Raw genomic sequence first — 26253 nt, forward strand, 5'->3', positions numbered from 1 at the left:
TTTGGGCGCGCTATGTTTCCTAACCTTAGACATACAATGCTTTGTTGTGTATTTAGCTTGTTTTTGTATGGCACCCTCCCGCCTGCCTCTTAATTGCCTCATACTGTCAGTAGTTGCTTCTTATGGTGTAGGGTTAATGGATAGGTTAGGAGTTTTTTCCAAATCCATACTAGGTTCTGAATCAGAGTCTATCAGGGGGATTGATGCTGATAAATTTACCTCATTTGGTATACTATGAATATCGGCACGAGCATCGGTTATAGGTCTGATGTTACTAGTTCTAGCCTGGATAGGTGTTAGTGCCGATGCAATAGGACCAAGGGATGATCGTTTAGCTAGGGCCAGGTCTTGCGAAACCCTACGCTCCAGGAGTAAAATGCCCTGATCTATGGCATCGTTGGCCCTTGTTATAAAATTATCTATGCGGCCTATCACTGGAGCCCCCCCAGCTGCTGTTTTACTTTGGGTGCCCCTAGTAGACATAGTGGAGATGTTGGTATGTTTGTAAAATCACAATATGAATAGTACTCCGATCAGTCAGAACAAAAGACAGTGGGGGTAATTTTGGGCTTGGCGAATGTGAGAAGCAATAAGCTGTGCGCCGTACAGCACAATAAAATTCGCAAGTGGAATGTTAGGTAGGTGCAAGGCAGCGTTTTGTCCCTCTCATAGAATATAGGAGTGTCCAGCAGTCCATCCAAATGTATCAAACAGTCATAAATTGTTGGAAAGCAACATACCTTGGGGGCACTTATAATGTCGATGTTAGGGGGGTGCGCCCGGCCCGGCCTCCTTGACCTCTGAGGGCCTCAGAGGGCCCGCCCTTTGCCCGGGCTTAGCCCAGCACCCGCGCGCGTCCCGCGACGTGGAGGGAGCGTCCTGTTTAAGTAGCGCCTCCGGGCGCGCTGTGGCCGGAATCAGGAAGTGGCCGCAAAGCTCCCTGGGAGCTGTAGTCTCTAGCCGCGAGATGGCGTGCAATGGCGGCGAGACCACAGCGTTTGGGCCCCAGGAGCGAGCGAGCAAGCGTCTACCCGGCAGGTAGGTAGAGCGTCCTTCCACTGGTGCCCTCCGTTTAGTCTCCGCTCCACCGAGGGAGCGTCCTGTTTAAGTAGCGCCTCTGGGCGCACATTGGCCGGAATCAGGAAGTGGCCGCAAAGCTCCCTGGGAGCTGTAGTCTCTAGCCGCGAGATGGCGTGCAATGGCGGCGAGACCACAGCGTTTGGGCCCCAGGAGCGAGCGAGCGAGCGTCTGCCCGGCAGGTAGGTAGAGTGTCCTTCCACTGATGCCCTCCGTTTAGTCCCCGCTCCACCGAGGGAGCGTCCTGTTTAAGTAGCACCTCCAGGCGCGCTGTGGCCAGAATCAGGAAGTGGCCGCAAAGCTCCCTGGGAGCTGTAGTCTCTAGCCGCGAGATGGCGTGCAATTGTGGCAAGACCACAGCGTTTGGGCCCTAGGAGCAAGCGAGCGAGCGTCTGCCCTGCAGGTAGGTAGAGTGTCCTTCCACTGGTGCCCTCCGTTTAGTCCCCGCTCCACCGAGGGAGCGTCCTGTTTAAGTAGCACCTCCAGGCGCGCTGTGGCCAGAATCAGGAAGTGGCCGCAAAGCTCCCTGGGAGCTGTAGTCTCTAGCCGCGAGATGGCGTGCAATTGTGGCGAGACCACAGCGTTTGGGCCCTAGGAGCAAGCGAGCGAGCATCTGCCCTGCAGGTAGGTAGAGTGTCCTTCCACTGGTGCCCTCCGTTTAGTCCCTGCTCCACCGAGGGAGCGTCCTGTTTAAGTAGCACCTTCGGGCGCACTGTGGCCGGAATCAGGAAGTGGCCGCAAAGCTCCCTGGGAGCTGTAGTCTCTAGCCGCGAGATGGCGTGCAATGGCGGCGAGACCACAGCGTTTGGGCCCCAGGAGCGAGCGAGCGAGCGTCTGCCCGGCAGGTAGGTAGAGTGTCCTTCCACTGGTGCCCTCCGTTTAGTGCCCGCTCCACCGAGGGAGCGTTCTGTTTAAGTAGCGCCTCCGGGCGCGCTGTGGCCAGAATCAGGAAGTGACCGCAAAGCTCCCTGGGAGCTGTAGTCTCTAGCCGCGAGATGGCATGCAATGGCGGCGATACCACAGCGTTTGGGCCCCAGGAGCGAGCGAGCGAGCGTCTGCCCGGCAGGTAGGTAGAGTGTCCTTCCACTGGTGCCTCCGTTTCGTCCCTGCTCCACCGAGGGAGCGTCCTGTTTAAGTAGCGCCTCCGGGCGCGCTGTGGCTGGAATCAGGAAGTGGCCGCAAAGCTCCCTGGGAGCTGTAGTCTCTAGCCACGAGATGGCGTGCAATTGTGGCGAGACCACAGCGTTTGGGCCCTAGGAGCAAGCGAGCGAGCATCTGCCCTGCAGGTAGGTAGAGTGTCCTTCCACTGGTGCCCTCCGTTTAGTCCCTGCTCCACCGAGGGAGCGTCCTGTTTAAGTAGCACCTTCGGGCGCACTGTGGCCGGAATCAGGAAGTGGCCGCAAAGCTCCCTGGGAGCTGTAGTCTCTAGCCGCGAGATGGCGTGCAATGGCGGCGAGACCACAGCGTTTGGGCCCCAGGAGCGAGCGAGCGAGCGTCTGCCCGGCAGGTAGGTAGAGTGTCCTTCCACTGGTGCCCTCCGTTTAGTGCCCGCTCCACCGAGGGAGCGTTCTGTTTAAGTAGCGCCTCCGGGCGCGCTGTGGCCAGAATGGAAAGGGGCGACCAACTTGGTCCCCCCGAACGTATGGCTGAGTGCCTCGATCCCCCCGGGAAGCCATTTTTGGGCGGGAGGCGCGTCTCGGCTGGTATGCCCGAAGCGGCGTAGCCGGGGCGCGCCTGTTCCCGCCCTAGAGTGGGCTGGCCTAGACACTGACGCAGCCAGCCACGCCCTCGGGGCAGGCAGGGGCGGGTATACACCCGCCCTGAAGACGGATAAAAAGGGACGCAAGACCAGAAGACAGCCTCTTGTTCTTGTGCTCTGAAGCTGCACCTCCTCGCTGCACGTGAGCTCGGGACAGAACGAAGAGCCAATTTTGAGCGTTTTAATCTTTCTTTTTGTCTTCTAGATACTTCGTTTGAAAAATGCCCAAGAAAGGCGCGAAGAGAATGTCGACTGACCAGATGGTTCGGGTTCTCATGAAAGAAATGTCCGAGATAAAGAAGCAGTTGGCGGGGCGAGACGGTGAGGAGGGATCGGGGCGTCCACCGGCCGGAGGGAGGCCTAAGAGGCCGAGAAGGGGGCCGGTCGGGGGAGACGTCCCGGTTCCCTGTTCCCCGCTCGAGCCGCCAGCCCCGGTACCGGCCCCGGTACCACAGGAAGGGAATCCGATTCCGGTCGTAGTCACCCCGACATCCACTGAGATGCCTCCCGAGTTGGCGGCACAGTTGGCAGCGTGGTTGGGGGACAGTAGTGAGGGCGCCACGGCTGCCGAAGCGCAAGCACTAATGAAACAGTTGCGCGAGAAACGTGATACAGCCAAGGTGCCCGCGCCGGATGCGGTGATAGTCAAGCCACGAGGGGCGGAAGTAGCGTCCGGTGCAGGTAAGCGGCCATTGCCGATCGCAAGGGATGAGTCAACACCCTCTCGTAGAGAAAAATTGGGGCAACATGTTCCTTTGGCAATAAAGGAAAAGATTTGGGCGGGGGAATACGTAAACATTTTCTCCCTGCTCGTTGATCATTATGAGGTCGAAACTGTTAAGGGTCAAAAGGATCTGATGCATCCGAGTGCTTGGCGCGCCAAAATGGCCGCCTTTAAAGTGAATGAGAATGTTGGCAACTGGGGTAATGCTTGGGGAGTTTTTACGTCAATTTTGGGGGAACGTAGGCCTGAATTGCTCCCTGAATTTCCAGTATATCAGTCACGAATTATGGGGTACTCGACATCGCACCAAGGTAACCAATGGTTCTGTTATGACAACCTTTTCAGGAAAGCGATGGAGCATAACAAAAGTTTAACCTGGGACTGTTACGATTCTTTGACATGGAATAAAATGAAAGAGTCGGGGATGTTGAAAGTGCCGTTGGTGGGGAGTACTGTTGGTGAGTCCTCCCGCCAAAATGGGGGGACGCCCTTTCGGTCGGGTACGGGTACAGACGATTATCCGAGACCCGCCGGCAATACAGGGAAGAGGGGTTTCTGTTTCAATTTCAACAAAAGTAAATGTACTAGGCCCCCGGGATCTTGTAAATTCAAACACGAATGTAGTGGTTGTGGGGCACCCCATCCTGAGTCCTCGTGCAGAGCCAAATCGGGTGATAATGGGGGTAGAGGAGGCGCCAAACAGGTCTAATATAGTCCGAGGGGCGCCTTTACCAACCCCGATTGATACCCTGGCGATGATTCCCTGGCTCAGCGAATACCCAGATCGTACTTCTGCTGGGGTGCTACGAAACGGTTTTTCATATGGTTTCCGCATCCCGGTGGGGGACTTTCAGGGTGTCGGGACGTGCAAAAACCAGCTTTCCGTCTTGCAGCATACGACTGTAGTACAGGATAAGATCCGGAAAGAGGTTACCCGAGGTCGGGTTGCCGGCCCGTTTAGTGTTCCCCCGGTACAGAATTTTGTTTGTTCTCCATTAGGGGTGGTCCCCAAGAAGGACCCAGGTGAGTTTCGATTGATTCACAATTTATCAGCTCCTCATGGCCTTTCTGTAAATGACGCAATTGATCCAGAGATATGTTCGGTGCGGTACGCATCATTCGATGAGGCCGTAGCCATTTTGAATCGCCTGGGGCCCGGGGCGCTGATGGCGAAATCAGATATCGAGTCAGCGTTCCGTTTGCTCCCGGTATACCCGGAAGACCAACGTCTTTTGGGATTCATGTTTCAAGGTTCATATTACATGGATAGGTGTATGCCGATGGGGTGCTCTATATCTTGTGCATATTTCGAGAAATTCAGTAGTTTTCTACAATGGGTTTACACGAAGAAAACGGGTTTTCGAAATGTGATGCATTACCTCGATGACTTTCTGTTCCTTGGGGCCGCTGGGGATGATGAATGTGCCCGGGCCTTGACTGAATTTTGTGTTTTAATGAATCAATTTGGCGTGCCATTGGCACCAGGTAAAACTGTGGGTCCCACGACTTGCCTCGAGTTTCTCGGGATCGAGTTGGACTCTAGTGAGGGTTGTTTTCGTTTACCAGCTGCCAAAGTGTCGAAATTCAGGGCAGCCCTGCAAATGTGTATTACTGCATCTAAAGTTACGCTGCATCAATTGCAGCAATTGGTGGGGAAGTTGAATTTTGCCCTAAGGGTGATCCCAATGGCCCGCCCCTTTTCCCGTTCGATTGCCCAGGCGATGGTCGGCCTAAAGGAGGGTCATCATCGCACAAGACTATCGGCTGAGGTCCGCCAAGATATGCGTATTTGGTTAGCATTTTTGGCGGATTTCAATGGTCGAGTCGTCTGGAACAAACCAGCCTTGTCCTCTAAAGAGCTTGGTCTATGGACGGATTCAGCGGGAAGCATGGGCTTTGGCGCCATCTTCGGCACAAAATGGTCGGCACAAAGGTGGCCAACATGGTGGCATGAAGAGGGGCTGACGAGTAATATTGCTTTCCTTGAACTGTTTCCCATTTTGGTGGCCCTCAGAACCTGGCCCGATGGATTCAAAAATCACTCTGTCATATTTTGGTCTGACAATATGACCGTTGTAGAATGCATCAATAGTCAGGCAGCACGTTGTAAAATGATTTTAAGGCTGCTTAAAGAAATTGTCTTACTATGTATGCAACTGAACGTGGTATTCAGAGCGAAACATGTCCCAGGGGTGATGAATCAGGCGGCTGATGCACTGTCTCGTTTTCAAATACAGGCTTTCTCGGGTTTCCTTCCCTCGGCGGACCCAGAGCCGGCACCCTTTCCCGAAGCTCTCTGGTCTCTCGGTGCCCCGAACTTCGTTACCTCGTGGGAGAGAGTCTAGCACCAAGAACGAGGAAGGCATACGAAGGGGCGTTTCGGGCTTATTTAGCCTTTTTGGGGACTGAGAGAGGGGGGCTTTGGGGGCACGAGGATTGGGTAGTACATTTTCTGATGTCCTTGCGTAGGGCTGGGAAGTCGGTGGCTACAGCCCAGAGGCATCGTGCTGCCATTTCCTTTGTTGCCAGGGCCCATAATATCCAGGACCCGACAGCGTCTTTCGTGGTACAGAAAGCGCTACGTGGGTGGCAACGCCTTGAGGGTCGCAGAGTAGATGAGAGGCGCCCGATAGGTCTGGATAAGTTGGCCCAGTTGCTGGCCACACTCCACGCCACATGCTCGTCTCAGTTCGAGGCCTGTTTGTTCCGAGCTGCTTTTACGCTTGCATTTCACGGGGCGATGAGGATAAGTGAGCTGGTGGCAAGGAACAAACAGGATGTGGTGGGGGGTTTGTGCCGGGAACACGTTCAGATCAGGGGTGAGACGATGACTGTATCCTTTGTCAAGTCAAAAACCGATCAAGGTGGGGTGGGAGACTGCATAGTCATTCGCAGGATTCCAGGGTCCTCCATGTGTCCGGTGAAGTGTTTAGAAGATTACCTAGCACGAAGGGTGGCATCATGGGGAGGGACATTGTTGAGACACGCGGACGCCACCCCACTGACGAAGTTTCAGTTTCAGCGGGTGCTCGCGATGTCAATTACCGCAGCGGGCTTGGACCCGGGTGAGTTTGGGACCCATTCCTTTCGGATAGGGGCTGCCACTGAAGCTACAGCCAGGGGTCTTAATGTGGAACAAGTAAAACGAGTGGGGCGTTGGTCCTCCAATTGTTATAAGAGGTATGTGCGGTTGCACATGTTGTGAAGCTGTAATAATGTACTCACGCTTCTTGTCTTTTGTTTGGTTTTCAGTTACGCAAGCCTTCGAGGCGGGGCGGACTATGCAGTCGACCCAACACCAGGCCAGCGGTCAGACATCACCGGCTGTGAGAAAGGAGGTGTGGGTCGTGGGCCACTCATACGTGAGGCGTGCCGCAGACGTATTCGAAGCAGGTGACATGATTCACGTAGCTGGGGAATACGGGTACAGAATGTCCTTCTACGGAAGGGGCGGTCTCTGTATTGACCAGTTTCAGGCATTCTTTGAGGGTTTGTTAGGGCGGACGAGGTCACCGCCGTCTATAGTCATAGTACATTTAGGGGGCAATGATTTGGTCACCACCGGTAGACGACTTCTCCTGGAGGCAATGCTTTCCACTGTAAGTTGGTTGGCGAGGAAAGTTCCGGGGTGCATAATTGCGTGGTCTCATATGATCCCACGAAAAGTGTGGCGGGGGGCGGTTTCGATCCCTGCTTTGAACCATTCTGTTAGAAAACTTAATAACAAAGTGAGTAGGTTGTTTCGTTCCAGGACATTGCATTCTATCTCGCACGGTTGTATTAATGATGACAGTATGTATCTAGGGGATGGTGTGCATTTGTCTCGGGTGGGAAATGAGTTACTCATAGGAGACTTCTTAGCATGGTTAAAAACGTTGAAACATGACCTTTAGCTAGGAGTTTTGTGGGGGGCCCGGATAGCCGGTCAACTATCCGGGCCTGTGGCGGTAAGGTCATGATCGGTGAGCACTAATTAGTAGATCCCTATGAGTGGGCGTCACCCAACACGGATGGGAGCGCTCGGGAGAGGTGGCCATTGGCCCCTCAATGGGGAGGCGGTCCCTTCTAAGGATGGGTCGCCGGAAGTAAAGGAAAGGCGGTCAAGGCCCCTTCCTTTGTAGGAGGGGTTACAGCCCCCTCCTGGGGAATTTCCCGGGGCCAGTGACATCTGCGACGGCAGATGCGGTAAGTTGTGTGGGGTTGGGATAAGGTCTACGGTACCTTCTAGATACCTCACACGAGTATTCGAACGACCTTTAACAGGCATCGAGTCTTTAGGTGCCCCCGTCAAGTCAAGGGAAATTGGTAATAGTTGCACTTGAGGTACGCCTCCGTGCTGTCGCCCAGCCCAAGTGGGAGGGGTAAGTCTGGTTAGGGATCTTGACACCGGTTATGACCTTGCCGTTGGCCCTTAAACGTTAGGTTGTACAATTTCAATATGTCAAGAAATGTTTTGTAGGATGCTAGTTCGGCTAGGAGAACCTCTGTATTAGAGAATCTGTTAAGGTTAGCCAAACATCGCAATATGGTAATGAAATTGTACATAACATGAAACGTTTAATGTTTTTAATTTTTGTTTTAATAAATACGGCCGGGATGGTCACTCCATCCCACTTCCAAAAACTCAAGAACTGTTTCCGGTTTCCCTCCTTTGGGGATTGTGTTGAGAGGGGGTGGCGGGTATCTCGGCCATATGGAAAGGGGCGACCAACTTGGTCCCCCCGAACGTATGGCTGAGTGCCTCGATCCCCCCGGGAAGCCATTTTTGGGCGGGAGGCGCGTCTCGGCTGGTATGCCCGAAGCGGCGTAGCCGGGGCGCGCCTGTTCCCGCCCTAGAGTGGGCTGGCCTAGACACTGACGCAGCCAGCCACGCCCTCGGGGCAGGCAGGGGCGGGTATACGCCCGCCCTGAAGACGGATAAAAAGGGACGCAAGACCAGAAGACAGCCTCTTGTTCTTGTGCTCTGAAGCTGCACCTCCTCGCTGCACGTGAGCTCGGGACAGAACGAAGAGCCAATTTTGACCCACCCACCAGCCCCTGAAGACAGCCAGTTGTTTGTAATAAAGTTGATTAATTTTGCTTGTGTTCTCGTTTCCAGGTTGGAGTATCATGTTGATATTGAGTTAATAAAGAATGGTCTGTTTGAGTACGTTTTACCATTAAAGAGTTCAGATTTAGTGTTGAATTTTATGCATGCCCTTTCGGTCATAGTGGCCAATGTATTCTGAGTTTTAGTTAGCACTGTCGTATTTATTTGGTAGGCGGTAAGGTCATGATCGGTGAGCACTAATTAGTAGATCCCTATGAGTGGGCGTCACCCAACACGGATGGGAGCGCTCGGGAGAGGTGGCCATTGGCCCCTCAATGGGGAGGCGGTCCCTTCTAAGGATGGGTCGCCGGAAGTAAAGGAAAGGCGGTCAAGGCCCCTTCCTTTGTAGGAGGGGTTACAGCCCCCTCCTGGGGAATTTCCCGGGGCCAGTGACATCTGCAACGGCAGATGCGGTAAGTTGTGTGGGGTTGGGATAAGGTCTACGGTACCTTCTAGATACCTCACACGAGTATTCGAACGACCTTTAACAGGCGTCGAGTCTTTAGGTGCCCCCGTCAAGTCAAGGGAAATTGGTAATAGTTGCACTTGAGGTACGCCTCCGTGCTGTCGCCCAGCCCAAGTGGGAGGGGTAAGTCTGGTTAGGGATCTTGACACCGGTTATGACCTTGCCGTTGGCCCTTAAACGTTAGGTTGTACAATTTCAATATGTCAAGAAATGTTTTGTAGGATGCTAGTTCGGCTAGGAGAACCTCTGTATTAGAGAATCTGTTAAGGTTAGCCAAACATCGCAATATGGTAATGAAATTGTACATAACATGAAACGTTTAATGTTTTTAATTTTTGTTTTAATAAATACGGCCGGGATGGTCACTCCATCCCACTTCCAAAAACTCAAGAACTGTTTCCGGTTTCCCTCCTTTGGGGATTGTGTTGAGAGGGGGTGGCGGGTATCTCGGCCATATCAGGAAGTGACCGCAAAGCTCCCTGGGAGCTGTAGTCTCTAGCCGCGAGATGGCATGCAATGGCGGCGATACCACAGCGTTTGGGCCCCAGGAGCGAGCGAGCGAGCGTCTGCCCGGCAGGTAGGTAGAGTGTCCTTCCACTGGTGCCTCCGTTTCGTCCCTGCTCCACCGAGGGAGCGTCCTGTTTAAGTAGCGCCTCCGGGCGCGCTGTGGCTGGAATCAGGAAGTGGCCGCAAAGCTCCCTGGGAGCTGTAGTCTCTAGCCACGAGATGGCGTGCAATGGCGGCAAGACCACAGTGTTTGGGCCCCAGGAGCGAGCGAGCGAGCGTCTGCCCGGCAGGTAGGTAGAGTGTCCTTCCACTGGTGCCCTCCGTTTAGTCCCCAAAGCTACTTATGTGTCAGTTTGCCTTACACATTAAATAAGCATTATTGTTCATCCAAAATCTGTTGATATTGCTGTAGTAAATATACTTCCAGTAAGAATGGTTGACAGTGGGAAGAGAATTACTGTAGGGTACATTAAGGTCTGAAAAATCTAGAGCGTCTGGGCATGTCACTGAAGGTGGAAACGTGAGAAAGAGGTTGGACATCTTGGGCACTCTATTTCAAGTAAAGGGGGAAACCTAAAGAAATGATTTTTGACACTATTTTCAATTTGGAAACTTCTAAGAACAAGGAAGATGTAGAGGCATTTTGATGTATGATAGCATTTTATAGTATTACATACCCCATATTTCTCTATAATCTGGTGGTTTCCATGAGTTGCGGAACAAGGGGGCAGAGTTCAATAGGAGAGAAGAATGTGTAGAAGTGTTTGTGACATTAATAAAGAGTTGGTAAATTCACTTGATCTGAAAAGCTAGACTCTAGAAAGAGATACCCTGGCAGTAACTGATGTCAGTGGTAAGGGCATTGGCTTGATTTTGTTACAGAAAGAGGAGAACGGTGTAGGAGCAGTCATCACTTGACATTGCTTCAAGTGTGTTATCAGTTATCAAGATAGAGATCCTAGCTGCAAGTTGATTAATTTTCTCTGTGGTTGTGTGTTTACTACTATATACGATCACACACCATTAACTCCTTAACTATTGGGCCTTTCACTCCCTGTTGTGAGCCCTCTTTAGCTATTTTGGGTAGTTTGAGCTCAGGACTCCGTAACCTTTTTTTCCATATCAGGTATCCACACCAAAACTGTGTCCCTTTGTTGCAACATCTAGGGGATTCTAAAAGTACTGAGGGTTTGTAGATTTTCCTGGAGGGAGCCAAGAAAATATGCAAAATATATCCACATTTTCAATTTTTGGGGAAAAATAGGTAACAAGTGCTCCGATTAAAAGTGCCTGCTTTTTCCCTAAAAGTGGCATCATGAAAGGTTTGCTGTGCTAAAGTCACCATCTTCCAGCTTTCAGAAACACCTAGAGCTGAATCAAAAATCCTAGCCCATTTTTCCTATTTTTGTGCTATTTCCAGTTTCTGATGGAGACCAGTGTAATCCCCGTGGGTGATCCTGGAAAGCTATAGATTTCTGAAAAGTAGACAAAACGCCAAATTCAGCAAGTGGTCAAACATGTAGATCCCTCATGGTTTTCCAATAGAAAGCAACTGTTGTAATAAAGAAATATTGAAAGTAACTAGGAAAAAAACACCCATTTGTGATGTTTTCACCTGTAACGTTTTGTCATGATGGTGAATTACAAAAGCAATATACTGTAACATCTAGTAGAGCCTTCTGGTTAATGGGATATATAGGGTTTGTAGGTTTCCCAACAACCCAAGGTACCCAGAACCTATAACTGAGCTGCACAGTGCAATGGTTATTGTGTACCCAGTATAGACCAATTCATACTGTAAAATAGGTACAGTGAAATATGGGTATCAAGGAAACCTGTGCATTTGGGGGGCGTTGCTTGGGCGCAGATGAGGATAGTCACGTGAGCTGAGAGCTCCACGCCGACCTAACCGCTTATCCTACTTGAGAGCCAAGCTGGCTCTTCTGTGACCCTGGGGGGGCAACTCCGGCAGCGGGAGCCTGCGCAGAACGGAATTGGGTGCTTTCATCCTGTCTAAGACCGAGCCAAACGGTGAAACGAAGAGGAGGAAGACCCGGCCTGCAGGGAAGGAAAATGGCGCTTGCCTCCACGCTTGAGTTCTAGGGGGCGCCAGAGGGGAGGAGTAGTTTGCAGCCCTAGAGGGAAGAGGGCTCTCCCCCTTTACAAGCGGCGAGTTACGGATGCCTGTGGCGGGATCTTGGCCCCCCGTGCATCGTGAGAGGAGTGCGGTGATTGCCAGCTGCGAAGCCCCTGGGGGATTGCAGGATTGTCTGGCTGCACTGTCGCAGTGAATTGCGGGCAGAAGAGGAGCGGAGAGGAGTGTGCCTTGCCTGGCGTATCATTGGAGAAGGCGGGCGCGGTTCCCTGATACCGATGGCCTGTAAGCGGCGACTGTGAATCCATCGGAGGTGAGACGGGCCTCTGTGCTCGGCCGTAGCGGGTGGACTCTGTTTTACCCAGTGATCTGAGGTGGCACCAGTAGCGGGATCCTGGGCCCCACCCGAGTGTTGCAAGGAGGGAGAGGTGGCTGCTGGTGGTGTGGCCCAGGAGGGGGTTATTGGAGACACCAGGCCAGCAAGGTGAAGTACATTGTCAGCGGCAGAGACGGGAAGGTCAATACAGTGCCTGGGGTGTTAACTGAGAGGACGTGTGTCGACCCTGGCTTCGGTGGCCCACGGGCAGCGCCAGCACTAGCGTTGGGTGCGAGATGGGCTCCTGCGCTTGACCTTTGAAGGCGGAGTTGGCTGCTGCCCAGTTATTGGACCGCGGGTTGGGGTCCAAACCTGCCTGCTGTGGGGGCCCGCACTAACCTCATGAATTTGGGGCGAGGTGGGGCTGCCCGCAATTTGGCCAGCGAGCAGAGCAGTGAGCTTGCCGGTCCTTCCAGTGTGGGTAGCCCCGCTGCAGCAGAACTGTTTGGAGTCTGCGGGCGGACTTCCGCACCCAGTGGCGGGGGCTGGGTGAGGTGCGGCCCCCTGATGGTGGTACATGAGTAAACTGCAGTGTACAGTGGCACCCTGGACTGGAGAAGTGTCTAGCAGGGTGCTCTGTGGTAATTGCGGGAGTGACGAAGCTAGTGCGCAGAATTGATTGCCCCCTGTGGCTTTCGGTGACCTCAGGCCCTGGATTGGGATTCTCACTTGGTTGCAGACTGTTGGATCCCCCTCCGGTGGAGACCGGCTCTGTAGGCTGGGGAACCCCACTGGACTATCTCAGGTGCGGGGGAGATCCTTAGGAGGCCGCGGTGGTCCTGCTGGGTCTGATGCACCCTTGTCTGGCGCCTAGGGGTTTCGCCTGAGAGTGGACTGCCCAGTTGGGATGCTTGCAGGAAGTGGAGACGGGTGAGGACATCGGGAGCGTTGTGGACTGCGGGGGCTGACGACTCGGAGAGCCCATATTTTTTACTACCCGGGGGTCCCACGTCACCGGATAATAGGAAGTACTGGATGGTAAGACCAGGACTGGGGGCCAAATCATCTGACACTCATGAGGAAGCCACGGGGCTGACAGGGGGGGGCTCTCTGGAGCCGAGGATGAGGCGGTGGAGCAGGGGAAGCGAGATGTGGTTGAATCGCCCCCAGAAGGGCTGATGCAACAGCAGATGGATCAGATCCTCAGAGCAATTACGGATACAAAGGAGGCGCTCCAACAAGACATTGCTCAGGTGTCGCTGGGACTGGGACTCCTATGGGCAGATCATGTGAAGCCGACTGACCGAGTGAAGCAAGCTGAGGCAACCTAGGAGGTCTTGGAACCGGCTGAGAAGGCAATGGATGCTAAGATGGGAGAAGTCACTCGCAGGCTCCAAGTGTTGGGAAAGAGGGCAGAAAATGCCAAAGGGCGTAATAGACGAAAAACATCTGGGTAGTGGGCCTTCCAGAAGGAGTGGAAGGGGACAGCATGATAGACTACCTGGAAGAGTGGCTGCACACTGAGGTTGCCCCTGATGGCCTGATGCATTTTTACACCTTGGAGAGGGCTCACAGAGTACCTGCCAGCCTGTTGGCACCTGGTAGACCGCCTAGACCTGTAGTGGTCCTCTTGCTTCATTATAAGGACAGGGATCTACTGCTTCATAGAGCATGCACCGCAGGCCCATACAGAGTGGACAATAATAATGTGTCACTGTTCCCGGATTATACTTTTGATGTACAGCGACATTGAGCCTCGTTTCTGGTGGTCAGGAAGGCCCTCCGAGACGAAGGAATTCAATACTCCCTGATGTACTCTGTGCACCTGCGAGTGACTTTGGATGGCAACACGTTCTTCCATGATGACCACGATGAAGCATGGAGCTGGTTGGAAACCTACCGGGCAGGGATGGATGGAGCAGGAGGAGCTGGTGGTCAGACAGCGGAGGCATCGCGACCGCGCTGCGCAAGGCATACCAGAAGACGGCATCCTGGGACACAGAAACCTTCCATGACACAGATGGAGAAAGAGAGATCAGTGGCCCTGCAAGCTGTGACAGAGGTCTTGCAAGCAAGCGGCACAACACTGTTGGGAGTGACCGATTCGGAAAAGGGATCGGTGGGGACGGACTCTGATTGGACGGACGAGGGGAGTGTCACCCTGCCACATGTTACTCCAGGGACGGCAGACGAGATCGCTGATGGCTGACTTTATGCACTGTCTCAAGTGGCTAGTAAGAGGGGTTGATTGCTCTGGGCACTGTTGTCTTTGGGCAGGGGTGATTGGGTGAGGTACAGCAGTTCTGTGGGCTTGGGCGAGATGACATACGCCCTGAGCGGTTGGCTGCCTATCTGGGGGCCCTCCCAGGGATGAGGGGAATTCTTTATTGTTATGGTGAGGTTGGTGTCAGGATGCAGTGAAGTAGCGGGCCAGATCTTCTTGGCGTTAGAGCTCCCCCTCTAGTTTCACTCTTAGAGTGAATCCCTGGTAGATACCAGAGGGACTGTTTGGGGTTAGTGTGGATGGGTACTAGCTGTTTAGAGCCTGTTCTGGGGAGGGGAGGGGGGAACATTTTGGGGTTGTTTTTGGTATTGTTAGACCCACCAGGGTGTCAATGCAGGGAGAGCAGTTGTGGAACAGAGATACTCCGCATTAAGGGGACATCATCCGAATTGAAATGTATTACGTGGAATGTACGGGAAATGCATACGATGTTGAGATGCCACAGGGTCCATGCTTATTTGGTACCTAGAGGGGTAGAAATAGCTTTCCTCCAGGAAACCCACATGGATCGAGCTGAAGGCCAGGCTTTGCAGCACAGATGGAGGGGACAGCTGTTTTACATGACATATTCTGTTTTGCTAGGGGAGCACTGATTTGGGTGAGGGCGGAGGTTCCCTTCCAGCCGACTCAGCAGATAGTGCATCCAGGAGGAAGGTTTGTGGCTGTTCGGGGGAGGTTAGATGGGAGAGATGTGGCATTGTGCAGTGTGTATGCCCCCCCTAATATGGAACAGATGGCATTTTTGCTCTGTTGTCAGGGAAACTGGCTTCATTCTTGACCAGTTCTGTGATCTTGGGGGGTGATTTCAACTCGATCGCAGGTGCTGAGATGGATACGTTGCATCCATCGCTACCCCAGGCACCCATACATAAGCTCTCGAAACTCCGGAGGGATTGGCAGGCAAAGTGGGGGCTGATAGATACGTGACGGGTGCAGCATATGGGCGAGAGGGACTATTCTTATTATTCTGCTCTGCATGCCTTACATGTGCAGCTGGATACAGTGTTGTGCTCCCCAGACGTCCACGCGCTGGTCCGACTTAGTGAGTACCTGGAAAGGACAATCTCGGATCATAATCCACTACTTTTGGCGCTGAGGTGGTCTCGGTGCAGTGAATATTATAGTATCCAATATCAAAACATTCCTCAAGGGGCAGGCTCTCTGGCTTAGCTGAGAGCTAATACTATAATATTCATTGTACTCTAGAAACGCGCATCATAATGCTTTGCTGGCCTTTGGTTGGCATTGTATTTTTGCTTATAACTTTGCTTGGGGTGGTCCTAGGAGGATGTGACCACCACAGAATATTTCAGCATGATATGCTCTTTGTGATCAAGACATCTGCTTGCCCTCTCCCTAGGTTTGGGGTGACACAAAAATCATCACCTCTCTCATTGCCTGATATTTTTCAAAGTTCACTTTAGTGAATTGATTATATGTTTTTTAGTATGTAAAGGTAATGTTGTTTAATCAAAAGGTTGTGGCTGTAGTAGCTAACTCAGCTACGTGGCCGAGTCAGAATGTTTACATGAATTCCATGTTTTCCATGTAATACGTAGTTAACAAATCTCTGCCACCGCAGCTAGCGGAGCAGAGTTCATTGCCCATGGTTACCTGCAACATCAACAATGAGGACCTCGCCAGCTAAAAAGGTCAACTGGATTTTGCTTGTGGGAGTTGTAGTCCTAGACCCCAAGATGCAAACCAGAGATTCTGAACCCTTGGCTGGTGCTGTGGACTACTTTCCTGCATCAAGAAACAATTCTGAAAGTAAGCGTAAAACTGTTACATCTCGGGCAGCCTGGACTCTTGCCTTTGTCCTAGTCCTGCAAGGCCTTTTTCTTAACCCTTGAGCACTATTTGCTTCTAAGTGCTAGTTTTACTTTTAATCTTTGAAATTGCATATCTCTGGTTCCCTAAATTGGATATGTGTGGCTTTGGTGTAATTTTAATAATAAAAATATTTTATAAATTGGTGTTGGATTTTTATTTTGTTTTGTTTCTTACTTATTTTATGTATTAGTGTTTTTTAAATGCTTTACACACCTGTCTCCTAAGTCAAGTCAAAAACCACTTTATTCGATTTAGTTAAAAATCATAAAAGCATGCTACAATCAATTAAAAAGGCAATCCAAATTAATAAAAATTTCATACAATACAATAGCACTATTTATACAAAATTTAAAACAAACCTTAAAATAATTACAGGATAAAATTATCGAATGTAGAAAGACAGTTTGTCCTCCAACACAGACCCCAATGTTACATTTACATTGTCCTCCTCCTGATCCTGACAGCAGCAACAAGGTAATTAGCCACGCTAAACATAACCAAGGGTGATTCTAACATTTGTAAATACAAGAGAGCTGGTTTTGCCTGTAAGAAAGCTTTGCCTTTCAGTAAAGGCACCAAATACTTCTGTCTTGGGGTATTGTAAAATGGACAGAACAACATTAGGTGCATATTGTCTTGAAGAGAAAAATTATCGCATTTACACACTGGTGCATCCTCAGGCCTGTACCAACCATGGCTATCACAGAGAACCGTATAAATCTGGTTAAATCGAAATTTAACCAGAAGCCATCTGTGAAAAGGAATGTTTACTATAGCAAGGTACGGTTGAATAGCTAGCCCTTCAGTTTGAAAAAGTTAAGCTTGACCCATTCTAGGTCTGCTTTTTTTAAACCCAAAGGGGAGGAAAATATCTCAGGGCGTACAAGTTCTAATGAGCACTTATGAATATATGACAGCCAATCAATATCTTTAAATTTGTCAAGTTTTAAACAATCCATCAGTATTTTATGGTTCAGACCTAAGTTGTTGTTAATCCAAACCCTAATCCATAAAAGAATATGTGCCATGGACAGGATATCGGTAATGTACCCTAATCCAAGCTCCTGATGAACTGAGAAGGTGGCTGTCCACTGGGGGAGCCCTAGTATAGACCGGAGAAACTTATTTACCTCCCTTTGGATAGTTTCACTTTTCGCGTAACCCCACAGACCTGCTCCGTACCTTGCTATTGCCAGTGTTTTTGCCCTGTACAAGGCTAATAATGCACCACTCGGTTTCCCACCAAGTCTCCTTGAAAAGCTTAAAATTGCATTTGCCGAGCTCCTCACCGCTTTTGTTTTGGCTATTATTTGTGGAATCCAGCTTCCCTTAGTATCAAAAATTATACCAAGGTATGTAAAAACTCTGACACTAGTGATTGCTTCACCATTACAATAAAAGGATTTGGTGTTATTTTTAACAGCCCCAAATGCCATAACATGCGATTTAGAATTATTTACCACTAGGTCAAGAGAGGACATAAAATCACTAAATGTATTTAATAGTCTTTGAAGACCTAAATGTGTCCGGGCTATTAATGCAGCATCATCCGCGTACAGGAGAACAGGAATACGGGTATCACCTGCACGCGGTATGCCCACAGAAGCAGTTAAAAGATTTTTCTCCAGAGAATTTATGTATAAAGTAAACAGCATGGGGGCAAGGATGCAGCCTTGGCGCACACCCCTGCTAGATTTAAACCATGCTGTGCGATTTCCTTCTTGATTCATTCTAATAGATGCCTTTAAATCTTTATGAAGTTCAGCCAGAAAGTGGACAAGAGATGGGTCAAGTCCCAATTTTAGCAGCATGGACCACAGCCGAGCTCTGTTAACTAAATCAAATGCTGTAGACAGATCCATGAAGGCCACGAAAATTGACCCCTTTGCTGCCGTTTGTATTTTGAGATTATCAAATGTAAATTTAAACATTGGTCCTCTGTGCCTCTTCCTGAACGGAAACCGTACTGGGCATTAGACAAGATATCATTATCCAATGACCACTTATTAATTCTAGCGAGCAATACTTTGCCCAGGATCTTCATAGAAGAATCCAACAAGGATATAGGGGGGTAGCATTTGGGGTCACTTCTTTGCCCTTTTTTAAAAATAGGAACTATGATTGAGCATAGCCAGGTTTTTGGAAAACCCCCTACAAGTACACAGTTAAAAACATTCGCGAGTATCATTGCCCACATCGCTGAATTTAATTTATAAAGATCCAAAGGAACCCCATCCGGACCAGGGGCTTTATTCTCAGCAGAACCTTTTATCGCAGCCTCAACTTCAGTTACACTAAAATCTAATTTGGGTAGCAAATCGGAGTGGCAAGGCATATGAAATGTCTCAAAGACTTCATTACTCCCATAAATTGCAGAAAAATGTTTAAGCCACTCTGCTTCAGGGATATTTACTTCAAGATCTGTATTTCGTGATTGGGCAAATAAAGGGTTATTAATTATTGACCAGAATTTAGAGCTTTGTTTAAGGGTGGTAGAATCCATTAAAGAGTCCCAGGCTTCTTCTTTTATAACTTTTTTCCGTGTCTTCACCACCTCAGCGTAGTTCTTCCTCAGTTGTGCTACCAGTGACTTGTCTCTGGGGGTATGTTTAAGTGCTCTCAACAGTGCAGAGTGAGCTTTAGAACATGTATGATCAAACCAACCATGAACTGGGGCCGGTCCCTTCTTTGGGCTAACTGTGAGCTCATCTTCCACTCTAGAACTGATAGCCTCAAAGGCGGCGACTACCTCTTTCCCCCCATGTCTGTATCCCTACATGTGTCAAGTTCCACTGCCAATTCTTGTTCAATCAGACTTAAAAAGTCCTCAGGGCACACTTTACACCATTTTAGTCGCCTCCCTTGATCTTTGCTCTTAACATCCTTCACAGAAGTGGCCAACAAGGCACCTTTGAGTAGACCAAGAGACCCATCCATAACTAATGACACCGGGTTATGATCACTGAACCCGCTTACTATGGCGTTATAAAAGAATACATAATGGAGAAGATCTGGGGACATAAAAATATAATCAATAATCGATTCACTTCCCCTCGCATTGTATGTGACACACGATCACTTGAATCAGAAAAGCCTGGTTCATATAAATCATTTGATGATAACAAATCTTCCATAGCTGAACCCTTTGAGCTGTGCTCAAAATGTGGAAGAGTCGTGTGATCAGGACAATCAACACCCTCAATCTGGCACTGTAACCCACACAAATGAACATTAAAATCTCCCATTAATATGAGTTGCACAAAAGTAGTTTGTTTTGACATATAATCAGTTTAAAAAGAAGATAAACCTTCTAGAACAAAATTTGGGGGACCCCCCTGCATTGAATTGTAACAGTTTATTAAAACTATCTTATTTTTGTCTGGTAGAAGGATTTCCAACAGCTGAAAATAGTATGAGGAGCTGGAGATTTCCTTAACACTGCCAACTACATTAACGGACACTAGAAACATCAGGCCCCCTCTATCCCTTCCCACCGGGGAACTCTGAGCTTTAACAAAGAACGATGTATAGCCATCCAACCAAAAAACATTGTCCCTTGACCAGGTTTCCTGTAAGGCCACTATATCATGCTCTTTTAACTTTTTTAGCCAAATCTGGTCTTCCTGTTTTGCGCGTAAGCCCGCAATATTCCGAGACAGCAACCTGACATTTCCCCTGCCAAAATCTATAGGGCCTTCACAAGCTGTGGATAATATGTTACAAGATGGAATAGTAATAGCATTATCATGGCCATAGGCTTTCTTTCTTGTTTGATCGTACTCTAGTCAATCAATATCTGCCCGATTTGCAAGACCCGTGAATCTATTCGACAGGATTAGATCGTCTCTGGGCATATTCCTTGAAATATTAACTGTACCACCACCCCTGGATTGCTTTGTAACCCATTGATTGACTTGTAAAGGCGTAATTACTTTATCTTCTTCCCATGCGTTATTAATATACTGCGGCCTAGTTTTTCCGCCGCCAACTGTCATGTATGCTGGGGGATAGAAAAAACCCAGGGGCATAGCGCGAACACCCTTACCTACTGGGTCCGGGGGAGAAGCATCCCAAAAGAGGCGGCTAGTTACATTGTGAGATTTAAAATTGACTATTACACAGTCACCTGCCACACATTTCTTAGTTTTGCCCACCCAATTGACCCTTCTGCCTGTCAGTATATTGTCTGCAATGTTACTTTCGCCCGAACAATTCGCATTGCACCATTTTTAATATGATTAAGAAGGGTTTTGTGTGGTTCTACCTCCCCGTCAGCAAGTTTGGGCACATTTACCAGTATTGCTACAAAAGGTGTTGCATCTGGTGGTAAATTTACTGGGGGTACCATACCCGACCGCCGCCCCCTGTAAGCCTCGAGGCCTTTCCACTAAAGTTGAGCTCGGCACAGCTTCCAAAGTAGGCGTGGATCTACCCTTTTCGACTTTTCCTTTATTATGCACAAGGTTATCAGTGACCGTGTTAGTCAAGGGGCCGCCAACCTTGGGTGCAGGAACCTGTAAAGCTGGTGGACATAACACCTTTTGTGTGGGGGGGTGTAAGGTCCTGATTGTTTAAGAGATCATTAATGCGGTCGCATTTCGCCAAAAGGTCCTTAACACAATCCTTCAAAGTCTCAGTTATATCAGTGGCGATCTGGATTAGGGCAGATTCGAGTCTGTCAGAAAAAAGTTTTTCTAGTAGAGACGAAATTCCCTCCTCTGTAATGTAAATAGCACGTTGACCCCAAGTCTGGGTGCTTGATGTAATCTCTTTGTCCCCAGAGATCACAGATATGGGAGGTTTCACTATTTCTGGCAATTCCGGGATAGGAAGTACAGTGGGGGACTGGGGCATGTTAGGTCTGCATGACTCAATAATGACCCTTGGTTCCAACGGTATACAGTTGATGGTAGAAGTATTCGGTGTGCCTGAGCCCACTGGAGTACTTTCAAGGCCCAGCTCACGCTCTGAGACCGCAATCTGGGTAGAGAGTTTGTCCACTTTCGTAGTCAGGTAAGTGATTATGCTGGTGGTGTACTTAGGAACTTTGGCCTTCACTTCACCCTCCACCGACGTTACAAATTTTCGCTTACCCATAATGTAAAGGACGTGGCCCGTCCAACCCTTATCGTCCTTGGACGGCCTTAGACGGCCTGCCCTCTGCCCAGGCTCCAACCGGCGTCGCCCGCGCGTGTTCTGCGACGCGGAGGGAGCGTCCGTTCTTTGTTGCGCCTCCGGGCGCAAAGAGGGCGAGAGGCAGGAAGTGCCCGCAAAGTTCACTGGGAGCTGTAGTCTCCAGCCGCGAGGATGGAACAGCGGCGGCGAGACTCACAGCGTTCCCCACCCAGGAGCAGCTCTCGGCGTGACTGCAGGTAAAGGCTTTCTGCTGGTTGTCCCCCCACTCCACCGAGGGAGCGTCCGTTCTTTGTAGCGCCTCCGGGCGCGAAGAGGGCGAGAGGTAGGAAGTGCCCGCAAAGCTCACTGGGAGCTGTAGTCTCCAGCCGCGAGGATGGAACAGCTGCGGCGAGACTCACAGCGTTCGCCACCCAGGAGCAGCTCTCGGTGTGGCTGCAGGTAAAGGCTTTCTGCTGGTTGTCCCCCCGCTCCACCGAGGGAGCGTCCGTTCTTTGTAGCGCCTCCGGGCGCAAAGAGGGCGAGAGGCAGGAAATGCCCGCAAAGCTCATGGGAGCTGTAGTCTCCAGCCGCGAGGATGGAACAGCGGCGGCCAGACTCACTGCGTTCCCCACCCAGGAGCAGCTCTCGGCGTGACTGCAGGTAAAGGCTTTCTGCTGGTTGTCCCCCGCTCCACCGAGGGAGCGTGCGTTCTTTGTAACGCCTCCGGGCGCGAAGAGGGCGAGAGGCAGGAAGTGCCCGCAAACCTCACTGGGAGCTGTAGTCTCCAGCCGCGAAGATGGAACAGCGGCGGCGAGACACACAGCGTTCCCCACCCAGGAGCAGCTCTCGGCGTGACTGCAGGTAAATTCTTTCTGCTGGTTGTCCCCCTGCTCCACCGAGGGAGCATCCGTTCTTTGTAGCGCCTCCAGGCGCGAAGAGGGCGAGAGGCAGGAAGTGCCTGCAAAGCTCACTGGGAGCTGTAGTCTCCAGCCGCGAGGATGGAACAGCGGCGGCGAGACTCACAGCGTTCCCCACCCAGGAGCAGCTCTCGGCGTGACTGCAGGTAAAGGCTTTCTGCTGGTTGTCCCCTAAGTTAAACCTGCCTGCTCGCAGCCAGCTTCCAAGGGTTAAGCAAGGGAATAATTAATTGACACCTTGACTAGACGGGTTAGAGTAGTAAGTTCAAGTTCAAGTTCAAGAATTTATATAGCACACTACTCACCCAGAGGGTCTCAAGGCGCTTGGGGAAGAGGTTTATTATTTATCGAATAGCCAGGTTTTAAGCTCTTTTCTGAAGGAGATGTGGTTCTGTGTGAGGCGGAGGTGAGTGGGAAGAGAGTTCCAGGTCTTGGCTGCCAGGTAGGAGAAGGATCTACCTCCCTTGGTGGATCTTTGGATACGCGGAACTGCGGCGAGGCCTTGATTAGATGATCTTAGTTGGCGGGTGGGTGTGTAGAAGGATAGTCGAGTGTTGAGGCATTCGGGCCCTAGTTTGTAGAGGGCCTTGAGTGAGGAGACGGAATGTTATTCTCTTGTTGACGGGAAGCCAGTGGAGGTCTTTCAGGTGGCCGGTAATGTGATCTTGGTGAGGGATGTCCAAAATGAGTCTCGCTGATGCGTTTTGGATGCGTTGGAGTTTTTTCTGTAATTTGGCTGTAATTCCGGCGTAGAGGGTGTTTCCGTAGTCAAGTCGACTCATAACCAGTGCGTTGGTGACAGTCTTTCTTGTTTCGGCGGGGATCCAATAGAAGAATTTTTTGAGCATACGAAGTACATTGAAGCAGTAGGATGAGACAGCGTTGACTTGATTGATCATCGAGAGTGAAGATTCTAGGATGAAGCCAAGGTTACATGCGTGGTCCGTGGGTATGGGTGCTGAGACCAGATCCGAGGGCCACCATGAGTCGTCCCAGGCAGCGGGGGTTGGTCCTAGGATGAGCACTTACGTTTTTTTAGAGTTAAGTTTAAGGCGGCTGTCTTTCATCCATACAGCTACTTCTTTCATGCCTTCGAGAAGATTGGTTTAGGCGGTGTCGGGGTCTTTGGTGAGGGAAAGAATCAGTTGGGTGTCATCAGCGTAGGAGATGATGTTAAGGTTGTGTTGACGCGCGATGGAAGCGAGTGGACTCATGTAGACGTTGAAGAGGGTGGGACTGAGTGATGATCCTTGTGGTACACCGCAGATGACTTCGGTGGCCTCTGATTTGAATAGGGGAAGTCGGACTCTCTGAGTTCTCCCAGCTAGGAACGAGATGATCCAGTGCAAGGCTTTTCCTTTTATGCCGATGTTGCTGAGGCGTTGTATGAGTGTACTGTGGCAGACAGTGTCGAAGGCGACAGAGAGGTCGAGTAGGATGAGGGCCACTGTTTCTCCGTTGTCCAGTAGTGTTCGGATGTCGTCTGTTGCTGCGATGAGGGCGGTTTCGGTGCTGTGTTTGGCTCGAAAGCCGGACTGTGAGGGATCAAGGGAGTTGTTGGATTCAGGGAAGGCGGAGAGTTGGCTATTGACGGCTTTCTCAATGACTTTGGCCGAGAATGGGAGGAGGGATATGGGGCGGTAGTTTTTAAGTTCAGATGGGTCTGCTGTGAGTTTATTCAGGAGGGCGCTGACTTCGGCATGTTTCCAGCTTTCTGGGAAGGTGGCAGAGATGAAGGAGCAGTTGATGACATCACGGAGATGGGGTGCGATGACGGAGTCTGCTTTGTTGAAGATGTGGTGGGGACATGGGTCGGTTGGCGATCCAGAGTGGATAGAATTCATGAGGCGGATGGTGTCTTCAGTGGTGATTGGGTTCCAGGCTTTGAGGTTGTTAGAGAGTGGTTTAGGTTCTGAGGGGGTGGAGAGGGTTGTTTGTTGGAGCTGTTCGAAGCTGTTGTGTATGTCGGCAATTTTCTTGTAGAATAAGGAGGATAACGAATCGCAGAGGTCTTGGGAGGGAGTGATGTCATTTGAGGCTGCGGTGGAGTTGGTGAATTCTTTGACGATGTTGAATAGTTCCTTGCTGTTAAGGGCGTTGTTGTCGAGTCGATTCTTGAATGCTGATTTCTTAGTGGATCGGATCAGCTGGTGGTGTTTGCGGGTGGCTGCCTTGAGGGTGGTCATGTTGTCGGAGGTTGGTTTTTTTCTCCATGTCTTCTCAAGAGTTTTTGGATTTCTTAAGGTCATCGTTGAACCAGGGGGCCTTTTTGCTGTTTTGTTTGGTGAGATGGTTTTTCAAGGGTGCTAGTTCTTCAGCGCTGTGAGTGATCCATTGTTTGAGTTTGATGGCAGCTTGGTTTGGGTCCGATAAGAGGGCGGTGGGTTTTGGTTGAGCGATGTGAGGAGTTGGTCGGTGGTGGTTTTGTTCCATTTTCTTCAGGGGATAGGTTGTGGGGGTTGTGGGTCGAGGTGGTTTTGTAGCTGAAGTGAACACAGCTGTGGTGCGATCAAAGGAGATGTGTTTGCTGTAGGTGAATATTGGGGCGAGCGTATGTCCGGCTACATGGTGGGGGGGTGTCAACAAGTTGATTGAGGCCGAGATTGGCTAGGTTGTCAAGAAGGGTGGTGGTGTTGCTGTCGTTTTTCTTGTCCAGGTGGAAGTTGAGGTCTCCTAATAGGATGTAGTTCTCGGAGGCGAGGGCATGTGGACTAATGAAGTCAGTGATGTCTTCGCTGAATTGTTTACGAGTTCCTGGAGGTCTGTAGATGAGGGTTCCTCTGAGTGTGGTTCTAGGGTCGGTGTGGACCTGGAAGTGGAGGTGTTTGGCAGTTGTAAGGTTATCGTCGGAGCTGGCCGTGATTTTGATGGTGTTCTTATGGACGATGGCGATGCCTCCTCCTGTTTGGACGGTGCGGTCTTTCCGGATAATCTTGTAATTGTCCGGGATGGCTATGGCGATGTCGGGTGTTGATGATGCGTTCATCCATGTTTCAGTAAGGAAGGCGACGTCCGGTGATATAGTGTCGAGTAGATCCCAGAGTTCGGTGGCGTGTCTGTGGAGCGAGCGGGTGTTCAGCAGGATGCACTTCAGGTGGTTAGAGTCGGAGCTGCATTTGGGGTTAGTGGATGTGGTATGGGTCTTGATGCTGGTAAATTTGCAGGAGTGGCAAGCGAAGGGTCCGTGGGTGTGTCCTGGGGCAGCTACACAACAATGTGGGATGCGTCCAGCGTTGAGGGCTAGGAGGGTTTCGGCCGCATACGTAATGTGGGTGGAGGGCGGTTTGCGTGGGCCAGGGGGTCTGGCGCTGGGCGCAGGCCAGGTGCCGACGGGCGTAAACGGGCTTACCTTTGGCGCACCTTCGGCGTGCATGGGGCACGACCGCTGCGCGTGAACGCTGCGCGCATAAGCATCTGTCATATGAGGATAGTGGAAGGGGAGGGGCAAGGGAGGGTCAGCTGGGAGGCGGGATCGGGGAAGAGAAACGGGCCAGGGGTGGACACAACAACAACAAAATGGCTTCCCAAACAGAAAATGAAATGGGGCACAGCCGAGGACCGGCAATCTGACCAATGTCAAAATCTAAACAATATCAGGCAACGGTAATGAGATCAAACAGAACAGCGCCAACGTTAACAGTAAGCAATCAGCTTGTTCAATTTTGAATCCCCAGCAGGCTGACTATGTTATTATTAAATTGTCAATGCGGCGCAGGAGGGGCACTGATAGCGCTTCGCGGCAACAATACCAGGCGCTGAGAGAGTACGCTCGATCACGGGTCCAGCAGGGTAGCAGACAGCAACGAGGCACAATCAGGCATCAAGCGTGGAAGCGTGGGTGAGCGACCGCTTCGGGGCAAGCCCAGGTGGTCACAGCGCTAGGAGGAGAGGAGGGATGATCTTACTCTGTCTGTGGGAGGGAGGGTCAACTGGGAGGCGGGAGCGGGGAGGATACATGGGCCAGGGATGGACACAACAACAACAACAAAAGAGCAAGAAAGGCACAGAGGATGGAAGAACAAGTATGCAGAATATGGAACAAGTCTTGAAAAAAGGGATCAGATGGACAAA

Source organism: Lissotriton vulgaris, chromosome 1_1 (assembly GCF_964263255.1).
Source record: "Lissotriton vulgaris chromosome 1_1, aLisVul1.2, whole genome shotgun sequence".
In the NCBI taxonomy this organism is placed as follows: Eukaryota; Metazoa; Chordata; class Amphibia; order Caudata; family Salamandridae; genus Lissotriton; species Lissotriton vulgaris.